The sequence below is a fragment of the Salmo salar genome, chromosome 12 (genome assembly GCF_965601325.2).
Source record: "Salmo salar chromosome 12, fSalSal1, whole genome shotgun sequence".
Lineage (NCBI taxonomy): Eukaryota > Metazoa > Chordata > Actinopteri > Salmoniformes > Salmonidae > Salmo > Salmo salar.
Window position 1 is genome coordinate 51,099,825 of NC_138302.1, and position 21,441 is coordinate 51,121,265.

Here is a 21,441-nt window from a genome sequence, read left to right on the forward strand (position 1 = left end):
GAGGGGGTAAGTGGGTGAGATATTGTCATTATACATTCAGTGGCCAGTTTATTAGGTACACCCATCTAGTACCGGGTCGGGTCCCCCTTTGACTCCAGAACAGCCTGATTTCCTTGGGATATGGAAACATTGCTAAATTGTTATCAAGTGACCTAACGTGTGCCAGAAAAACATTCCCCACACCATTACACCACCACCACCAGCCTGTATTGTTGACACCAGGAAGGATGGGGCCATGGACTCATGATGTTTACATCAAATCCTGACGCAACAAGAACTGGGATTCGTCGGACCAAGCAACATTTTTCCACTCCTCAATTGTCCAGTGTTGATGATCGCGTGCCCACTTCTTCATGTTTTTAGCTGATAGGAGTGGAACACAGTGTGGGTGTTTGCTGCAATAGTCCATCCCTGACAAGGACCATCGAGTTGTGCGTTCTGAGATGCTGTTCTGCACATCACTGTTGCACTGCGCTGTTATTTGCCTGTTTGTGGCTCGCCTGTTAGCTTGCATGATTCTTGCTATTCTCCTTCAACAATTCTCCTTCATCAAGGAGCTGTTTTCACCCACAGGACTGCCTCTGACAGTTTTTTGTTTGTCGCACCATTCTCGGTAAACCCTAGACACTGTCGTGTCTATGAACAGTAACTGAATGCCTCGATGCCTGTCTGCCTGCTTTATATAGCAAGCCAAGGCCACGTGAATCACTGTCTGTAGGAGCAAACCATTTTTGTGTACCTAATAAACTGTCCACTGAGTGTAATTGCATAATGGAACTGTATGTGAACTCTATGTCCAATTACAAAACCAACCTTGTTCAGTAATAATCTCATCTTTTAGCTGGCAGTGAACTATGTGGCCATTGAGGACAGCAATATTATTTTCTGAGCGCATTCCACAAAGCTGTTGTCCACCTTATCCATTGCCCCCATTTTGAGGTTATGGTCAAGCACACAGTTTACATTTTCTGTGGCCAACATGGTTATTGTATGGTCAGTGGAGAGGACATTGACATCTCGTTTGTCATCCCACTTTCCATCCCACTTTACTACTGTTGACCATTCTGTTTGAACTCCACCTCCCCTCTCTGCATCTTCTGAATGCCGGCATCCCCTTCCTGTTCGACTGGACTGTGCCACAGGCCCCTGTGCTGTGGAGAGCAGATGCTGGAAGAGTGTGAGACTGCTGAACCAATTGACCACATACAAAGTGTGGACCTTCCCGAGATGAAGAGCCAGCATGGTCATCACCACAGACCCGGACACCCCTAAGCCCCTCATAATGTTGTATGGATCCTGTGTAGATCCTGGATCTACACAGGTGGATCCTGTGTAGACTATAATGTCCTAGATAAATCCTGTCTTCCCAAATCAAATCAAAGTTTATTTGTCACATGCTTCGTAAGCAACAAGTGTAGACTGTGAAATACTCAGACTCATTGTCAGAAGTTACAAAAATCTCCAGAATTTCCACATTTGTGAGTTGCCTCCTTTTGAAAGACATTGCTAATACTACCTATGAGCCCAATAGCGACATACATAAATGACAACACTGAATGGCTTTGAGGTTCCATGATTGACTGCCGGCACGTGCCAAGTCATTATCAGAAAATGGTTTGTGTGGTAATTATTTATTTAATTACTGTTTTGTTCACGTTTTCAAGTACTGATGACAAATCATGCATTGTGATTATTGTATATATTTAATGGACACTTATTATGTGTGTAAAATACTTTTTTGATGGTTGTACTGATTATGATGAGCTAATGCTAAGCTAATTGCCAGCTATATGTGGAGCCATGCTTGTTGACATTATATAATGCATTCTGGGTGTCACATATACGTCTGTCAGACCAAATGTGTTAACAAAATGAGGTGAAGGGATGGTTCACTCGTCTTTTGAGTAAACTTCTGGAAGTGGATGATGGAAGTGAATGATGGTAGACGATACCCCCCCTTCAATATGCATACTGCAAACAGGCCCAACTCATCTTGTCACCTCTTCTTATCGTTGGTTGATGCAGAAAAACAAATATGGTGGCGAGCACAAACTCTACCCCCCGTCGGATTTCTTTTGACTTTTAGAAAATTGTTTACTTGCTATTAGCTAATTCATATTATGGTTTCTATCAGCCGAGAGTTAGTTAAATATGACTGCTTGTGTTAGCTCACTCTTTCCTCAGAGCGCAAGGACTAATGTAGCCTACGGGTATTCGGACAGGGCCATAGTTAGCTTACAATGTAGCAGAAGTTATTGCAGTCTTTGATCATCCCGGGTGCCAAACAAAATATAGGACCTTCACTCTTCTTCAAGGAGGCTTTAAAATAGGCCATGGCCTGACCTAATTGCCTGAGTACTGCAGCTGTCGGTGCAAATGAGACTGGTACTCAGTTGAGGAGGTGGAGAGGAGGAGAAGGGAGGAGAGAAGAGAAGGGAAGAGAAGGAAGAGGACAGTAGTAGAGGATAGAGGAGTTTAAGAGAAGGGGATGGGATGTGATGGGCAGGTTGAGATAGGAGAGGTGGATAAGAGGACAGGAGAGGGGGAAGTAAAATGAGATGGGTGGAGATTGGGAGGAGTAAAATGAGATTGGTGGAGAGGGGGAGGAGTAAGAAGAGAAGAGGTGGTGAGGGAGGTGAAGGAAGATGTGGGGCGAAGAAGGGAGAAAAAATTGGCATTGGAAGGCTGTCTAGTGGCCATCACTCCTGTGAAGGTGAAGGGCCGGACATGGCCGCTGTCACACACACACAAACACACGCACACACACAAACACACCCCAAAGAAAGCCCTGACCAAAAATAGCCCAGCTATATTCTGCCCCTGCCTCACTGGAATTGACAGGAGGAAGAAAATTACAATCTGGAGGTTATTCCGTTCAATCTCGACCGATGGCAGATTTTGACAGGTTTTGTTAGGCCAATAAAACAGGTGGAGATTGGGAGTGCGACCGTACGCGACTGTACCTGTTGGTCACAGCATTTCCTCTGATGAGGACCGTAAAGGCAGTTTGGAAACAACTAAATCTCAACAAACTCATTGATCTGTGTGATATGAACTTATCAAAGGTGGATTATTTTGAAGAAGAAACATTTGATTGTTTCAAATCCCTGCTCTGTGATTGATAGCTTACACCAGGGTACCTGAGCTCTCTCTCTCTTTCTCTCTCTCCCTCCCTCTTTCCCTCCCTCTCCTTTTCCCTCTCTCACACACACCCTCTCTCGCTCTCTCTCCATCCCCCTCTCACTCACTCTCTTACTCTTTCTCCTTCCTTTTCTCTGTCTCCCCCTCCCTACCTCCACTTTTCTCTTTGTTTCTCTCTCTCTTCCCCCAGTTGCCATTGTCTGTATTTTTTAACCCATATTATGACCTGGAACAGTCCTGACATCATGAGGAAACATCAGATTTCCTGTTTCGCTGCATGTCTTTTTTGAGAGCTTACTGTTAGCCTTGCATGCTTTTCATATTTAACCTATGGTAAAGATCATTGTTTGAAGGTTCTGTGGAACTGCTGTGAGTTATTTTCAGTGGGGTTTTGATGTTACACAATTTGAATTTGTATTCATTATGGATCCCCATTAGCTGCTGCCAAAGCAGTTATACCATTTTGAAAAACATTACAATATATTCAAAACAGATTTCACAACACACTAAGTGTGTGCCCCCAGGCCCCTACTCCACTACCACATATCTACAACACAAAATCCATGTGTACGTGTGTGTATACTGCCTATGTTGTCATGTGTATGTATGCATGTGTCTGCGCCTATGTTTGTGTTGCTTCACAGTCCCCGCTGTTCCACAAGGTGTATTTTGATCTGGGGTTTTTTCAATCAGATTCTACTGCTTGCATCAGTTACCTTATGTGGAATAGAGTTCCATGTAGCCATGGCTTATGGCTGTTTCTGCTTGGTCATTTCAAATACATAGACCCGGTTCATCCTTAATTACAGGGACCATCATAGAGGGAGGCTGTTTCCCAGGGGAAGGTGGTTACAGCGCGCATAGGGAGCTCAGCTGCAAAGACTGCAACTAGTTCCACGCATGCCATTTCGAATGAGATTAGTGATTTGGTGTGCCAGTGTGACATTTGAACCCTGGGGAAAGTTTGTGCAGTTAGTTATGCTGCTAGTTGACAGTGGTGTCAGAATGTCACTTTGACGGCAGCGCCTGGTGGCACATTTCCTGTTTGTGCTGTGAAGAAAGTAGTCATCAAAGACCCTGTCTCATAGTTTTACCAGGGGGGCATATATAAAGGCCCAGTGAAAAAAAAGGATTCCCTATTAATCTTTATGGGGTCGCAGCGGTCGCCTGCAAGTGGGTAAGCAGTGTTGAATTTTTTTTTATCAGGAGGTGCCGGAACAAAGTGAGCGCGATAGGGGGGTGGGTTCTGAGATATCCGAACGCATGAAAAAAAGAAATCACCTTTATAATAAAGCATTGCATGCATATCGTCACATTGACGTAGTGGCATAGATTAGATTAGAGGCACTTACAGAAGTTGCACAGAAGTTGCACACGGGGAAAAAAAATTGTGGCCTAGGGTCAGGGAAAAATGCAGCCTTTTACAAACGCATTTCATGCAATTCTACGTCATTTTACATGACTGGAGACTTTGGCAGGATCATTTTTAATACCGCACAAACGATCAAAATGGCAGGCTACTTTGACACTGACAAACTGAGAATCTGAGATCAATAAAAACGACCTTGTCTTGAATCCATCAATAGCCTAGGCCTAGGTTTGTGGAGACACATATTGTAGGTTACATTATGTGGAGGAAAGTATAGTCCTAAAAATGCTTTCCAGTTTCACTGACTCACCCAATGATGTGCAGCTCACTCACGCTCAATATTTGGAAGTTTATCAAATATTTTGGTAGCCTACAGCATATTACTCTTTTCAGCAGGAGACATTTGCATCCCAACCTGTGTTTCCCTCGATTGTATTTGAAATATTTCAAATTCCTGTTTTGTCTGCATGCTGTTTGTTCATTAACAGATTTGCTGCGCGTTCCCGACCGTAGGCTATTCCTTGTTATTGGGCTGTTAAAATAAGCAGTTGTTCCTCTGTGGCTAAATTATACGCCTTCTCATGGTGTAGTAGGCTATTCAGAATGATTTCATTTATATCTGAACAGACAGCGGTAATTCTATAACTTTGGCAAATCTATTTCAATTTATCAGGGCTGCTGCATTTCCTCCAGAACCCTTCGCTATGGTTCTATAAGGAAAATGATGAAGTGCAACGTTGGAGAGATGTGAATTGCAGGCTCATGGCTATCAGAGCAGAGAGGGAGAGAGATCATAGAAAGTGAATCTCGTTACAGTCATGTGAGAAATGCAGGCCGTTTCCACCCGTTACAACATTGTGCAAACCATAAACCCGGCCGGCCCAACCCGAATCAACTTTTAGAATATTAGGCCCGGGCTGAAAATCTACTTTTTCACATGACGGTTTTTTTGTGGGGGCGGGAGAATTAACAAAGAGGCAACTCGAATGAACTATGATCGCCTTTATTATACATTTTACGTTGCAAAAAGTGAAAATATTTTTTTATGAACGACAGTTACCCGATCCGGCAAAATAGGTTCCGGAACAAAACAGTCCAAAACGGAGAGGTGCCGGATCCTGTTACGGCAGGATCCGGCTCAAATTAAGCGTTGTGGATAAATCACCAGTGGAAAACTGATATCAGAGTTGTTGAAGGTGAACATGCTTTTTATTGATACTGTAATGGACACATTATCGTCTCACTGGAAGTTGTTCAATCATAATGCTGGGCTGTGGGAATTTTTTTTGCATAAAGCTGGAGGAAAGGTGAGTTTTAACTCATGTCTTCAAACGAATGTAAATGTCTATCTGTCATAATGCCTAGTTTAACTGGCACAGCTCTTTTATGGTGAAGAAAGTGATGAAATGATTGAATATAATGCCATTAACAGTACATGATGCATTAGAATATCACAATAATGTACCAGCATGCTTTTTCTACTATTTGAAATCTGTCAAATACTTTGAGCATTTGCTTTAGGCTGCCTGGAGTGTACTTTTAGGACTTTGCTATTGGATCCATTGCAACAGGCAAGCTCAATCAAGTGCAGCTAAAGTACTGAAATGATTTCAAATAGTATTTACATTTAGGTCTGTTCTGTATAGTGAATTATTCACTTTGATCAACTGTTTTATGCAAAGTTTTAGTTTTTTTAATGATGAAGGCAAACCATTGAAATGCTTTTAGATGCACTTTCATCCTCTAAGAGTTCCTGAATTTTCTCTTCACTTCAGTTTGCTTCTCTATTCACGCACCTTGGTTGGCGAATGAGGTAGTGGCAGTGTTCCCTTCCCTTTATACAAAGCACTCACGGCAGTGAACTCCAGTGAGAGAATGGACGCCAATAAATGGTCTGAAGAACCCTGCAACCAGGCAAAGCCTTGACCCAAGGCGGCGAGGTCGTACGCAGACGGACAAAGCGGCTAATTAGAATATCCGGAGACAACGGCCTTATGTGTGTGGCCAACAAAAGGGTTGTTCTACAAGCAAATGTGTCAATTGATTCATTCAATTCATTGGTGCAACATTCAATATAGCCATCTCATGCCAATTTCAAAACACTCAGGGCCCTTTTTCCTTTATATCAAACCACTCAACCCTAGGTTTTTGCATGAGACAAAAGAATGATCTCCATGCACTATGAGAATGCATGTTTAGATTCATATAACAATGATTAAATTAGAGCAAATTACTCACTATTAAAGGAATACACCTAGTCCGTATTAATTTAGTGAAGTTGTTCATTTAACTTAACATACTTTCTTGTCGTATAAATTCTTAGTTGTCTTTGCGTAAACCGGTTGATTGAAGTCTGCCCTGTTTCTCAACAATAGATGGTAGCTGACAGACAAGTATCATGTTTTAGGTAAGACCCAGATGCAGACAGTGTCGAAGTAACAAAAGTTTATAACTAGTACAGGGGCAGTCAAAACGACAGGTCAAGGGCAGGCAGAGGTCAGTAGTCCAGATAGGGTGCAAAAGGTCCAGAATGGCAGGCAGTCTCAGGGTCAGAGCAGGCAGGGGTCAATAATCCAGTGTGGTGTGGCAAGGTACAGAACGGCAGGCAGGCTCAGGGTCAGGGCAGGAAGAATGGTCAAAACCGGGAAAAACTTGAAAACAGGAACTAGACCAGACAGAAGCAAGGGGAAAACTGCTGGTAGGCTTCACGAAACAAAACTAACTGGCAACAGACAAACAGAGAAAACAGGTATAAATACACTGGGGATAATGGGGAAGATTGGAGACACCTGGAGGGGGTGGAGACAAGCACAAAGACAGGTGAAACAGATCAGGGTATGACAGACAAGTATTTTCAGGAGGCATTTTAAATCAAATTCTTCCATACATTTTAACATTACACTATAATATCTCACAACATGACATAGTCTATGAAACATGGTCGCGTGTGAAAGTCGTAAAATGTGACTTCTGCGTTAGCACGTGAGCACATGAGCTTAACACTTAATTTCCTGAAGTTGTCTGTGCCGGCAGTGAGAGACGGTGGAGATAATTCCATGTAATTGTTATTGATTTGGCCCCTGGGTTCCATTTTTGGCTCTTATTAATGCAAATTCATTGTACCCAGTGTTTGTGTAGCTAATCTTATCATGCAAAAACCTTTGGAAGTCCAAATCATTGACTGAAGATTTCAGCAGTATTTAATTGCATAATGCAAATGTATTGCACCTAATGTTTGTGTAGCTTATCTTATCATGCAAAACCATTTTGAATTCAAAATCATTTACTGTAGATTTCATCAGTATTTAAAATGAACAAAAATCTAAACGCAATATGCAACAATTTCAACGATTTTACTGAGTCACAGTTCATATAAGGAAATCAGTCAATTGAAATGAATTCATTAGGCCCTAATGTATGGATTTCACATGACTGGACAGGGGCGCAGCCATGGGTGGCCCTGGGAGGGCATAGGCACACTCACTTGGGAGCAGAGTTTTTCATCACAAAAGGGCTTTATTACAGACAGAACATTTTACATGTTGTGTTTATATTTTTGTTCAGTATAATTGCATATGTGCGAGTGTGGGATGCATGCTTGCATTTGTAGTGTATATGCACATGTCTGTGCATATCCACAAAGTTGAGTTACGTTGAACATGAAACCTAGTTCATATTCATTAGGCACCAAACGCAATAAATTATAGTCTTAGCAAAGTGGAATTCTGCTGGTGTTGTCATCTGTGAGTAAGAAGTTGTTTTTGATTAAGTAATTGTGCTGAGTGTACCTTTAACCTGTTGTAACAAGAAGTTTGAATAGTTTTCCACCCCTGTGTTGGCTCAGTATTTATCCATCTGGGAAGCTTGTTGGTGTGTGTGTGTCTCTGTCTTTCTCCCCCTCTCTCACACCCTACCGTTCTCTCACTCTCGCCCTGCGCACTCTCTCTCTCCACATCTCGTTCCCTCCTGTTCTCTCCTTCCCTCCCTCCCTCCCATCTTCAATTACTCTCTTTCTCCTTCCATCACTCTCTCTCGTCCCCGCTCTCATCTCTCTTCCTCCCTCTCTCTCTCTCTCTCTCTCTCTCTCTCTCAAGGAGAGCAGGTGCCTTCCAGTGTTCTTCATTAGCGGTAAAGCAGCGTCGTGAGATGCTAGTTCCAGCTTTCGCTCCGTCTCCCGTGGACATCCTCCTAGCCTTCTAGCAGTGTAGCCCGCAGTTATAAATTACAACCCTACTCAAACTGTCTGATTCCATTCAGACCGTGTACAAGTGCTGATGAACCAGACACACACGCACACACCTACACGTACACTCACACACAAGTGGAAAGACACACATATTCACAGCCTCAAACAGACACGGATGTGAACTCACATACTCTCTCTCACCTGCACACTCTTTGCATGCATGAAGACATACACACACACACAATGTAGATTACAACCAGGTAAAGACGTTTTTTTTCATGACGACATCTAGGCTGTTACCTGGTCAGATAAGATTATAACCAATTTTCAAGCTCTTTTTCTGTCTAATAACGTAATATTACATCAGTTTACAACCTGACCATGAGCTCACAAACAATGTCGGAAGGACGTCATTGCAACCAATTTTTTCCTGCTGGGGTCAGTGCAGAAACAAAGGAAAGAAAACAAGGAAAGGAAACCTGTTTGAGATGTAACCTCTGGTCATTTCTTCAACACTGTGGACACAGACCCTAGGGGTCAACCAGGGGTCATTAGAAAGGTCACCAGCTGTTTCTTCGGGTTCACTAGGGTCACTTTGAAGGTCAACAACTGTATAACACCTATACAGTACAGTCACTCACACCGCCCTGAGGAACTGGTTGTCCACAGATGGCATGTCCTGCCACCCTGCTGAGAGCATTGACCTTATGACGAGCCAAGACCACAGGCTGGAACAGTGATGGTGGGAGAAGACTAAAGCTGCATGAAAAACAGAACATTTTTTGGGGGGGGCAATATTGCTGAGCAATGTTGCTGGCAACAGAGTGGGGTATGAGACTTTGGAGCAATGATGACCCTCTAATTGGGCAGCTTCTGCAAATGTTTTGTTGTCTGAGTGAAGGACATTCTGTAAATTAAGAGGACTATGTATTTTAAAAGATGAGACGTTGAGGATTATAATAAATACTGCTTTGATGTCATACAAGCGAGCCATACACCTGGTTGCAGCCGGCCGCAACCAGGAGACCCATGGGGCGGCGCAGCGTCATCCGGGTTAGGGGAGGGCTTAGCCGGCAGGGATGTTCTTGTCCCATCGCACCCTAGCAACTCCTGTGGCAGGCCGGGGCGCAATGCACGCTGACACGGTCGCCAGGTGTACGGTGTTTCCTCCAACACATTGGTGCGGCTGGCTTCTGGGTTAAGCAGGCATTGTGTCAAGAAGCCGTGTGGCTTGGCTGGGTTTTTTTGGGGAGGACGCACGGCTCTCAACCTTCGCCTCTCCCAAGTTGCAGCGATGGGACAAGGCTGTAACTACCAATTGGATATCACGAAATTGAGGAGAAAAAGGGTAAAAAAAAAAGATTTAAAAAAAAAACATGACATGGTGTCATACTCTGGGTTGTTCTGAACAGAATATGTTTGTCTATTGTGAAGAACATTTGGCGCGGCACAAATGTTCCTTTCTATGCACACCAACATAGAAAGGAACATTTGACTCCTTTCTATGCACACCAACAAGATGATATGTTTTTCCTGAATTGCATTGTGAAAGCCTAACACTGTAATATTGTATTTTATAACTTAGCTCGTCATGTTGGCAATGGAACAAGCTTTCAAACGATGCCCACCTGACCCAGATTGCGATTTATAACGGACAGTTTTTGAATTAAGTAAACAACAACAGTAATTGTGTGATTACGGGGATGCAGGGTTGTGTTCCAACCAAAACAACTGCACATGTGCTGACTCTAGTTCCTCAATGGCACAGCAAGGAGAGCTCAGAAAAACACCTTATAGTTGAAGACTCTTCCTTGAGTCATGAAAGTGAAGACACCAGTTAGTCCTCTCACTCAAACCCGTGTATTTATTTTTTGTCTTATGTTGCACCTACCCCACATTTTCCCGGAATTCTTATCATGTTACTGAACGTATCCAGAGTATTTCCAGATTTCGTTATCAACAAATGCAATGAAAAGTACAGTAAATGCAAAATGCACAGAAAATCAACAGTGTAATGTGTGTGTGTGTGCGCACGCGCGTGCGTGCGTGCGTGCGTGTGTGTGTGTTCACCTGTTTGAACATGTGTCTGTGTATGTGTGCATGCTTTCAAGTGCATGCACGTGTATGTGTGTGCACTGTGAATGCACACTTGGGAGTTTGTATGTCGGTCGGGTCAGCACCTTACATGAAACCCCATCTAGGTGCGTCTGGAGAAAACTCAGCTGGCTGTATGAATGACTCAGCTCTTCAGCACGTTGTGTAATTTACACAGTGCTGAGGTATCAGAAGGTTATGCTACAGGACGTGTGTGAGCAGGGCCAGCCAGGCATCCACAGACAGGAAAGAGTGGGTTGACATGGATGTTGACCGTGGGTTGCATCCCAAATGGCACCCTATTCCCTTCAAAGTGCACTACTTTTTACCGGGGCCCTATGGGCCCTATAATCCAGCTACTACAAGATCATTCCAACAAGATCTCATAGTTTCACTTCAAAATTTGACGTATTATGGATAGAAGTCAATTTTTTACTCATTAATTCTGCGTGGTTACAGAGTTAATTCTGCGTATTTAAAATAGAAACAACTCAAAGGGTTAAGTTTAGGCATTCATTCCGAGTGGTTAAGATTAGGGCTATGGTTTGAGGAAGACTTAAAACAAAAGTATCAGCAAGTATTCTGTCAGCTTGCTAGAGCATTGTGAACTGCTGTGGCACAGTGGTCAGAGCAGCACGCTTCATCTCCAAGCATCATGAGTTTGCACCAGTGCTGGGCAATAGATTTTCATTTTGGGTTGAGCACCGAGGAAGACATATATTAACGTTCTCAGGACCTTTTCAAACGTCTGAAATCGAAGTCTCTTTCTAGTGATCAGCCTGTGCTTCTACGTCTGTATTGCTTTCTCTTTGGGGTTTTAGGCTGAAACCCCAAAGAGCAAGCAATACAGACGTAGAAGCACAGCGGCTAGAAAAAACTCCCTAGAAAGACAGGAACCTAGGAAGAAACCTAGAGAGGAGCCAGACACTGAGGGGTTGGCCAGTACACTTCTGTCTGTGCTGGGTGGAGATTAAATGAGTAGACCAGATTATTCTTTAAGAATGCCAGATCTTTCTTTAAAAAGTATAATAACAACCACAGTGGTTATAGGGTGCTGCAGTTCGACACTTCAGGAGTAAATCTCAGTTGGCTTTTCATAGCCGAGCATTCTGAGGTCAAGACAGCAGGTCCAAGCCTTTTTGAGTCCCGGAAACCAAATCAACATTTTTTTTATCTTTATAGCTCTTTGTGACAACTGCTGATGTAAAAAGGGCTTTAGAAAAGACATGTGATTGATTTATTGAATGTGTAAAACAACAGGGATTACAACTTCATATCTCTGAGTATTTCTAGCTGGGTGTAAAGAATGCCTGGTTTCTGGTTTCGGTTAAATGGGGCTCTGAGAACAAGGGGATATGTGAAGTTGGGCAGTGAGAGGGCAGACAAGGAGACACATTTATCGAATACTTCAGGAGGTATCAGTACAAGAGTTGAGTAGCTATTGATCAAACTAAAGTCAAATTAAATGAAATACTATTCTCGTTCCCGTCCCAAAAATCTCCATTCTTTTCATCAGCTGAAAAAACACCCATTGTTTTCTTTGAGGGTTTTCAATTGACCAAATTCAAATGAAATTGGCCCTCCTAGCCTAGCCCTACGGTCGCTATTTGTTCAAATTAGCCCTGGCACTTATAATGTTTTATATTTTAAATAATGTTTTATAATGTAATACAGTCAGTATTACCATCTATTATAAGAATATATGAATATACTAATATAACTCTCAAGGTGTAGTGAGATCATCTGAAAAGCACAATGGAGGTTTTGTACACCATCTTCACTGTTGTATTCTGTGAGACCATCCATAATTGACAGTGCAGCACTCTCCAGTAATGCCTCAGGACAATAAAACGTTACTCCCAATCAAATAGGCTTTATTATTTTCCCAAAATATGTGAATAGCGCAATACAGAAAAAAAATACAAATGAAATAACACTACGTATAAATTCTTGTCAAAAAGGCTTGATATTATTGAAAGCCAGCTTACCCTCTGACCAGGACCGCATTTTCCCCTTAGATTAGGATGTACAGCTTTTCATGGCACAAATAGGACTTAAAGATCCCTTTAAACAAAAAAAGGTTTAGGAAAATTGAAAGTGTGGTAGCATAGCTTTACATCTGATGAAATGTGATTGCGTCCCTTTTTAAGAGAAGAGATTTAAAAGCGGGGCAGCCTTTTTATTTGCTTAAAGACCACCCAGCCATGACTGAGCACTTGGCAGAGGGAGAGGGAGGGGAAGGGAGAGAGAGGATAGAGAGAGCGGGGGAAGAAGAGAAAGAGGGGGAGGAAGAGAGAGAAGTGGAGAGAGGGAGGGAGAAGGGGAGTAACAGAGGGAGAGAGAGAAGGGGAAGAGAAATAGAGGGGAGAGAATAGGGAGGGGGTAGAGTGGGGAGGGAGATGGAGGGAGAGAGAGAGAGAGGCTGGGGCAGTATTATAGTAATCTAGAACAGATTGATGACGAAGGGAGGGTGGGACTGGAAAGCGGAAGCTCCATGGTAGAGCTGTCTATGCCAACTCTCTCTCTTTCCTCATCTGTCAGACCTCTCCCTCTCTCTGTCTTTTTTCCCTGTCTTCATTCTCTTCCCACCTTCATCATCTCTCCTCCGTCATTCCTCCACCTTCCCTTCATCTCTCTCTCTTTCTTTACCATGTCTGGCCCCTCTCATCCTTTATCTAGCTATTCTTACTTTACCTCTTTGTTCTCTCTCTCTCTCTCTCTCTCTCTCCCTTGCTCTCTTTCTCAACCACGGCCTAGCTTGAACCAGATTTGGTCTCCATGACAATCGCGGGAAGCTCCGCTGCTCTTGCCAAGGGCACCTCTGCGCTAGTGTTGCCCATTACAGCACTACTCACCAACAGCTGAGAGAGAAAGAGAGAAGATGAAAGAAGGGGAAGAAGGGAGAGATGGAAGAAGAGGAAGAAATAGAGAGAGCGAGGGACATGGAGGAAGAGAGAGGGAGCAGAGATGGGGGGTGTATAATCAAAAACATTGTGACTCTCCACAAAGCTGGGGCTTGTGAGGGAGATGATCTGACCCCCACAGTACAGCAGACATAGTGAAGAAGACCCCAGAACAAAACACAGGCATTGCTATAGACAAGCTCTAAAGAGGCACCATATGAGCTGGAAGCAGGAGAGTGCATAAGCTAGTTGGCAAGGGTTTTTGGTATGCCATTGGGATGTTAGCAAGGTTAGAGATTTAGCTGACATTCTCCAAAAGAACTGTTGCGGATGGGCAGGTATACTGTAAATGCTACTGTGCAGTGCTAGTGTTGGACTATCTGGCTGATGGGGACACCAACGATAGTATATTTTACTGCGCTCAGATACAACGTGGAGGGGGTTAAAAGATTGAGAGATTGAGCGAGTATCACATTCATATTTCACTAAAGATGTGTGTGTCAGATATACGTTCACCTACCACACACACACAATTGTACACACACGCACAAATGACGGACACACGCGCTCACCCAGACATCATCCCACTTACATAGGCTCACCCCTCTCTCCCTCTTTGACAGTTTTCTCATCCCCTCTCTAGTCCTCCCTCTCCCAGTAGCATGGCATCCACCTCCCACGGAGTGTGCTGGAGGTGCCCTCTACCTAGAGACATGAATATTTCAGACAGACAGCCACACACACACACACACACACACACACACACACACACACACACACGCACACAGACACACACACACACACACACACACACACACACACACACACACACACACACACACACACACACACACACACACACACACACTCCAGGGGATTCACATGTTCAAACCATGGGACAGAATAAGGTTCTGAGAGAGATGGAAGGGGGGGAGTGGGTGATGGAGGGAAAGAGAGGGAGGGATAGAAGAGAGATGAAAAGGGGAGAGCGAAAAAATGACAGAGAGTTGGAATGGAGAAGTAGAGGGGGGGTTAAGAGACTGAGCGATAGAGTGAGTATCAAATATTTGTGGTGAAATTTTCCCGCTTTTGGTGATGGTAGTAATCACAGTCATGCCATTAAAGTGTAACATTTAAATTGAGAGCGAAAGAGAGGAAGAGAATGGAATAAAGGGTGGAGGAGAGAAAGAACAAAAGAAGGGGGGAGGACGTTTAGAAGGGCATGTGTGTATAAAAGAAATTTAAAATACAAAGTGAAAATGTATTTTTTAAGAAAGAGAGAGCTACAGCATATTGTGATCCAATAACATTCTAAAATAAAGTGAGGGAAGGATAGAGAGAGACGATGCCCATCCGTGGAGGAGGAGGTCGTGAAGGGGTGAGGGGAGAAGAGGGGAAACGGTGAAGGTGTGCCAGACACAGCAGGATATCCTGTATGGCTGATGATTGAGGACTGTGGGCAGTCTGCCTTCTCCTCTCTGCGAGAGAGGGCTGCAATGTGACCAACTGTTACCACGTTACCACGGGGGAGGGCCATCCCGGCAGCAAACCTGAGAGATGCTACAGCTGGTGGTTACACTGTCATTTGAAGGGTTGTTTACGTATTTTAAACCTACTAATATAGTGTAATGTATACAGCACTAGCTAGCCTTTAGTAGTGGCCTTGTGGTTAGTGTCCACTCTGAGATTGGAAAGTTGGGAGTTTGATCCCCGGCCGGATCATACCAAAGAATGTAAAAATGAGACCCGGTGTGTCTCTGCTTGGCACTCAGCATAAAGTACATAGATTGGGGGTAAAGCACTGCAATAGACTAGCATCCTGACCAGGAGGAGTACTTGCTGCCTCATGCTACAGAAACAGGAAATAGGCTCCTGCTCCTATGAGTCGTGCAAGGCTACCTGATTACTTTATACAGTAGTAGCTAGCCATTAGTAAAAATGGTGGCTCCCATACACTTCTCACAAATGCTAAGTTTGCCGTATTGTACTTTTATCTCTTTTACTCTTTTTTGGTATCACCATTAAAAGAGTAACAGAGAGAGAGAGAGAGAGAGAGAGAAAGAGAGAGAACAGAGGGGTTATATGTTCTGTTTGTTTATCTGGAAATAGATTTCTTCACACTGATCTCCTGGGCGGAGTAGCAACCACTTGCTATGTGCCCTCTGTCATTTGAGTGTGAGAGGTAGCTAGAAGCATGGAGGAGGAGGAGAAAACGGGGAAGTGTGGAGTGTATTTTTGTTCATCTCATGAAGAGTTTTGTTATTCATGCTATAGATGCCGAGGTAGAGTGATAAAAAGGGTGGTGTGTGTGTGTGTGTGTGTGTGTGTGTGTGTGTGTGTGTGTGTGTGTGTGTGTGTGTTTGTGTGTGCGTATGTGTGCATGCGTGCGTTTGTGATAAAGAAAGACAGACACAGAGAGAGTGCCCTGCAGTTAAGATTTCTCTGAGTGGACTGTGAGTGGTTGAGTTCAGATGGCCCCTCTGCACTGCTGCAGCAGAGCAGTATGTGTGTCAGTGGAGAGCTAGGCTAATGTACCATAAGGCTAATGGACCACCACATACTGGGCTTCTGCATGCTATGAGGCCCTAAGGGTAACATTAGCGATGCCCTGGATAATTGTAACTGCACTGTGGTTAGCGTTAGCCATGCCCCGGGAAACTGTATCTGCACTGAGCCCCAATGGCTGGTCAGCTACTGTACATGTATATAGAACATGGGTAAACAAACCCTCTAGTCAAGATTAGGGCTGGGCGGTATATCGTATTCTACTGTATAGCTGTATTGATACAAGGACCAGTTTGGGTTTTTACTTTACCTTCTACAACGATATTTCAATGGTTTCTTAAATGTGATACATAACTCCGGGGCGAGTAATGTCCGTTTTCATAGTGTACTCTGTTTGCTACTTGAGTCCACGCTCTCCCTCTCCTCCTGCATGCCGCTTCCCACACCAAGCCCTGCCCCATGTCACTCAAAGAGTCACCTTGCCATTCATTCTGCAGTCTGCATGATCAGATGTTGCTTTCTACTTTGCTTCTAAATATAAATCCACAAGCGTTCTAATTACACTATTAGTTTGTGTATCTTACTGTCTGCAAACACCTAGTTTTCATTTTCTTAGCAAGTTGTAGCTAAAATAAATTGCGTTACCTGCTAATGCTAATCACTAGTTAGCTGACTAGCTAGAACAAATGTAGCTAGCTAATACTGTACAGCCTGATACCGGTGCTGGTGTAGGCCTAGATCAGCATGTTTTTGCAACGGTATATTCTAAATCGGAGAGGAATAGGTGAAGCACGATTATGTTAGCTAGCTAGCTATGAAGTAAGAGAGAACATGTGATATGAAATCTAAATTGGGTCCCCTAGGAAACACTAACCAACACTTTGGTTCTTACCCTGACACAATAATTCCTCCCTGGCTTCTTCAAACAACAATGTATTCAAATATATACATTACGCTAAGTGTACAAAACATTAAGAACACCTTCCTAATATTGAGTTGCACCCTACCTTTTTGCCCTCAGAACAGCCTCAATTCGTTGGGGCATGGACTCTACAAAGTGTCGAATGCTTTCCACAGGGATGCTGGCCCATGTTGGCTCCAATGCTTCCCACAGTTGTGTCAAGTTGGCTGGATGTCCTTTGGGTGGTGGACCAATCTTGATACACACGGGAAACTGTTAAGCGTGAAAAACCCAGCAGTGTTGCAGTTCTTGACACAAACCTGTGCACGTGGCACCTACTACCATACCCCGTTCAAAGGCACTTAAATATTTTGTCTTGCCTATTCACCCTCTGAATGGCACACATGCACAATTCATGTCTCAATTGTCTCACAGCTTAAAAATCTTTCTTTAATCTTTCTCCTCTCCTTCATCTACACTGATTGAAGTGGATTTAACACATGACATAGCTTTCACCTGGATTAACCTGGTCAGTCTATGTCATGGAAAGAGCAGGTATTCTTAATGTTCTGTACACTCAGTCTATATATGCACATATCATGCAGCCCTACGTGGCACCGTGTGGAAACAAGAGTGCAGGAAATGCAGAAATTTATGAAAATTCAGATCTAAATCATGTTGCCAATCTAGGGGTCATAAACTACTCATAAATCAAATTTAGAACTTTTATTATCCAAAAACATAAAATATTGTCATACGGGAAAGAAAAAAGAAAATATTGTGAAATTATATTTTGTCCATATCGCCCTACCAGAGATACCCTACCAGAGGTCTTTAGTCGCTGCTCAGTCTTTGTTTATCTTTCTTTCCAAACATGTTTCGACATATTCCTCTCCCTCAGGCTTAAGCATTTTGCCTCGAGCTTGTGATAGAAAAATTACACATTTACCTGATTTGTTTGATATTAATAGTTAGCAATTAATACTTAACAAATAGGAGGATATTTCTGTCCTGTTAGTGTCTGTGTTTTTATGGTCTCCACTCTAGTTCCCTGCAGCTAATCTGGGCGTATGGTCACCAGAGATGGCTTGAGCTGACAAATGAGTTAAGACTGCATTACATAGACAAGATGTGGTGGGTGTAACCGAGATAGAGATAGCTAGGAGGAGTTTAGAACAATTCCTCATTGTCTCTAAATCATCCTTGCATCTGGGAAACTAAGCCAGGGAGGGGTTAAGACAACACCCATGTGCAGATAATGACAGGATGAACCCAGAGTGACTTATGATGCTCCTTGGTCTGCATGAGGGGGGTTGAACCAACCATGATTGAGCATTGTTAGTGTCAGCTATATACGCATAGTACTCTGCATTTGTGTAAAGGTTATGTTACTCAGTCCAACACTCAAGGATGGGGTGTCGACCAGCCTCATTATTTCAATAATTGATCGATATTAAATAAAGATGATTGTTTGAAGAAATGACCAAATCTCTACTGAGTACTGAATTTCCAACAACAAGCTGTCATTGTTTTAGTCACAAGTTATACAGTCTAGTCCGAATATTGATTGAAATTCTTTTCTATCTAGTTTATACTATCGGTCCTGTCACTATCATTAAATTATCACAGCTCTCATCTTGTGTTTATGTACCAACACATTCGATTTAGAAAGGCTGGAAAGCTCAAATCCCCCTTTGAATGTCTCTAAAAGGCTCTACATGGTCAATCCATTTCTGATGTGGCCGTATGTGAAATGGCCTTACAGCATTTACTGAGAGGCGCACGGCGATGCGGTACGGAGCTTAATTTGGCCTCTGCATGCCTCCGGAGGCTCCGCAATTGCATCACACCCTCCGTACGAAGCGAAGCCTCCGCCCACATTTTCGAATCAAGCATAAATTGGCTTTAAGGGGTCATGTTCTGTTTGATTTACAGGGCTAAACTGTGATAGCATTGATCGAACAAGTGCTAATTGCATACAGACACGCAGGCATGCAGGTGCACACATGCACGCACACAGGTTGCAGGGTAATGGCAGGCTAAGGCCCCAACCTGGCCTAGATGACCCTATTGGGTCCAAGCCCAGAGAAGGTTCCACGGAACCAGGGTAAAACATAGCCCATTTACGCTTAGGCTACCATAGTAGCAATCTATTCAACCAAAAGTCAGGGCTGGTAGGGCCATCAATCTGGGGCCTATGGCACATGTCCAACATTCATCAATTATGAGTGTGTGTGTTACCAAAGAGGATGACATTGAATCAGTTATTTAATGAAAGACTTATCATGGCAGCTCTTATCCTCTTACTCTCAGTATCCTTTCATACATTTTTTGTCCTTCAAACTATTTCTCAACTGAAGGCTTGGTTTTGAAGTTGAACGATTATTACAGTCAACAATGCTTTTTCAATGCTATGTGATATCCTCAAGATTGTGAGACATTTTCATTGGGCAAAATGTCCTTACTGAAACTTCAAATTGTCCTCTTTTAAAGGGAAAATAACCACAGAGCTAAACTGCTTCCTGAAGAATGATCTTAATCAGAATCCGTTTGGATTGTTAATTAAATGTGTCTGATCTCTAAAGTTGCTCCAATTCGCATACCTCAGAAAGATGTCACTAATTGATTTCCAAAACAAAGAAATGGCTGGATAATTACATTTATTCTGTTGATAATACAATTACTGAAAAGATATGTAGGGTTTGAAGACAGTAGATTAAGATGAAGTGCATTATGTCTTGTGTTATTTGCCGTCTCATTGCCTTTTAACCTAAAGCCAGCCAATTCTTTGAAGAACCAATTCGAAATCAAATCAGCAATATTAACTTACAAAGTCTGTATCCTTTGGTTCCTTGTTCCCTGTAAAGTCCTCTATTAACTACAGAAGGATCACAAAGGAATGTGAATGTGTATTTTAAATGTCACACATTTTTCCCTCCATTTTGTTTTGCAGGATCTCTTTCTCTTGGCCACTTCGTCACTGTCTTTAAAGACGGATTATCCAAACCATTCAACAAGGTATGTGTGCAGGGATATCTGATTTCTTCTAACAAAGTGTCTCTGGTCTTTAAAAGGGCAAAGTGACCTTCACTCCTCTTTGGGTCTTGCCTCCTCCTTGCTTTCTTCCTTCCATCTGATAGTGGATGACATTGTGAAGGACACCGGTGGTTGAGTGCTAAGGAGACACTAACCTATTTGTGGTTGATGCTGGATTTACTGAAAAGTCTGAAACTACCTGAGGAATTAGCTTATAGGGCCACTAGTTGGAGGCAGTTTGTGCAGGTTGACATTTATTGTCATGAATTTTCCCCTGGAGGCAGGACTGAGAGATTTTCGCTAGATAGGCCAGCTGCAAAGTCAAAATTGTCTATATCATAAAAATTCCTGAAAACAAAAATTAGCTTTTTGGTCTTAATTTAAGGTAAGGGTTAGGCATTAGGGTTAGCGTTGTGGTTAAGGTTAGGGTTAGGTATAAAATCAGATTTTATTACTTTGAGGCTGTGCCAGCTAGTGACCTCTCTGCAGAGCTGCCTCTAGGTCAAGATTGATGACAATAAATGTAAACCTGCATACTTAGCTTTGTCCTTGCCCAGGTTGAAAATTGATGGAAAGGAGGAATTTGGATGGAGCATCGCTGCAAGCTGAGAAAATAATGGGTCAAGGAAAGGTGGAACTTGTCGCCGCGTGTTATGAGCTCTGATGAATCTCTTGTTCACTCCTGTCCTGACTTATTAGAATATAAATGGCAGTGTATACAATGATAAATGGCTTGGATATTGATGGGCATGCATGTTGAAGTAGTGTTCTGCTGTTTCAGGGATGAAAATACATGTTTTGTTATCCTGCAGAGCATTTAAAACTGACTGAACAAGCCCGACACTCAGCATTATGAGGGGTCTCGGGATAGAACCCTGAGCTCCACCACTGAACAAGTCATTTCTTATGCTAGATTCAGATTTCTTTCAAAGCACTTGTAGAGATGTATCATTTTATCTGAGATACCGTCTCTCTTGTATAGCTACTACCCAAGTGCAGTGAAACATTTATAAAAAAGAATCTCTCCTCTCCTTCAAATTCAATAAATATTGACACTGCTTGGGGATGTTCATTAATATTTTGTGTTGTTTCACAACAAGCCATCTTTCATGTTTTAAAGATCAAGAAATCAATTAAAGATTATTTGAAATGAATGAAATACATTTTGGTTTTGGATGAACACAGGAATCTGGGTATTGGTACCATGTGATAGCAGCATGACTCTGGCTAGTTAGGCTTTGTAACTGTGGGGTGTTAAATCTTTCTAGGGAAGGACATTGATAGTGGCTACTTTGTTATCACACTT

The 21,441-nt window shown here is 42.8% G+C and overlaps 1 long non-coding RNA gene across 1 annotated transcript in view; it reads left to right on the forward strand.

The window, feature by feature from the left end:
* LOC145859327 (uncharacterized) overlaps window positions 1-21,441 on the forward strand; it is a 123,402-nt gene that overhangs the window by 24,334 nt on the left and 77,627 nt on the right. Inside the window, exon 2 of the long non-coding RNA XR_014379529.1 lies at window positions 20,053-20,117. This is a non-coding gene — a long non-coding RNA (uncharacterized LOC145859327). The remainder of the gene's footprint in view (window positions 1-20,052; window positions 20,118-21,441) is intronic.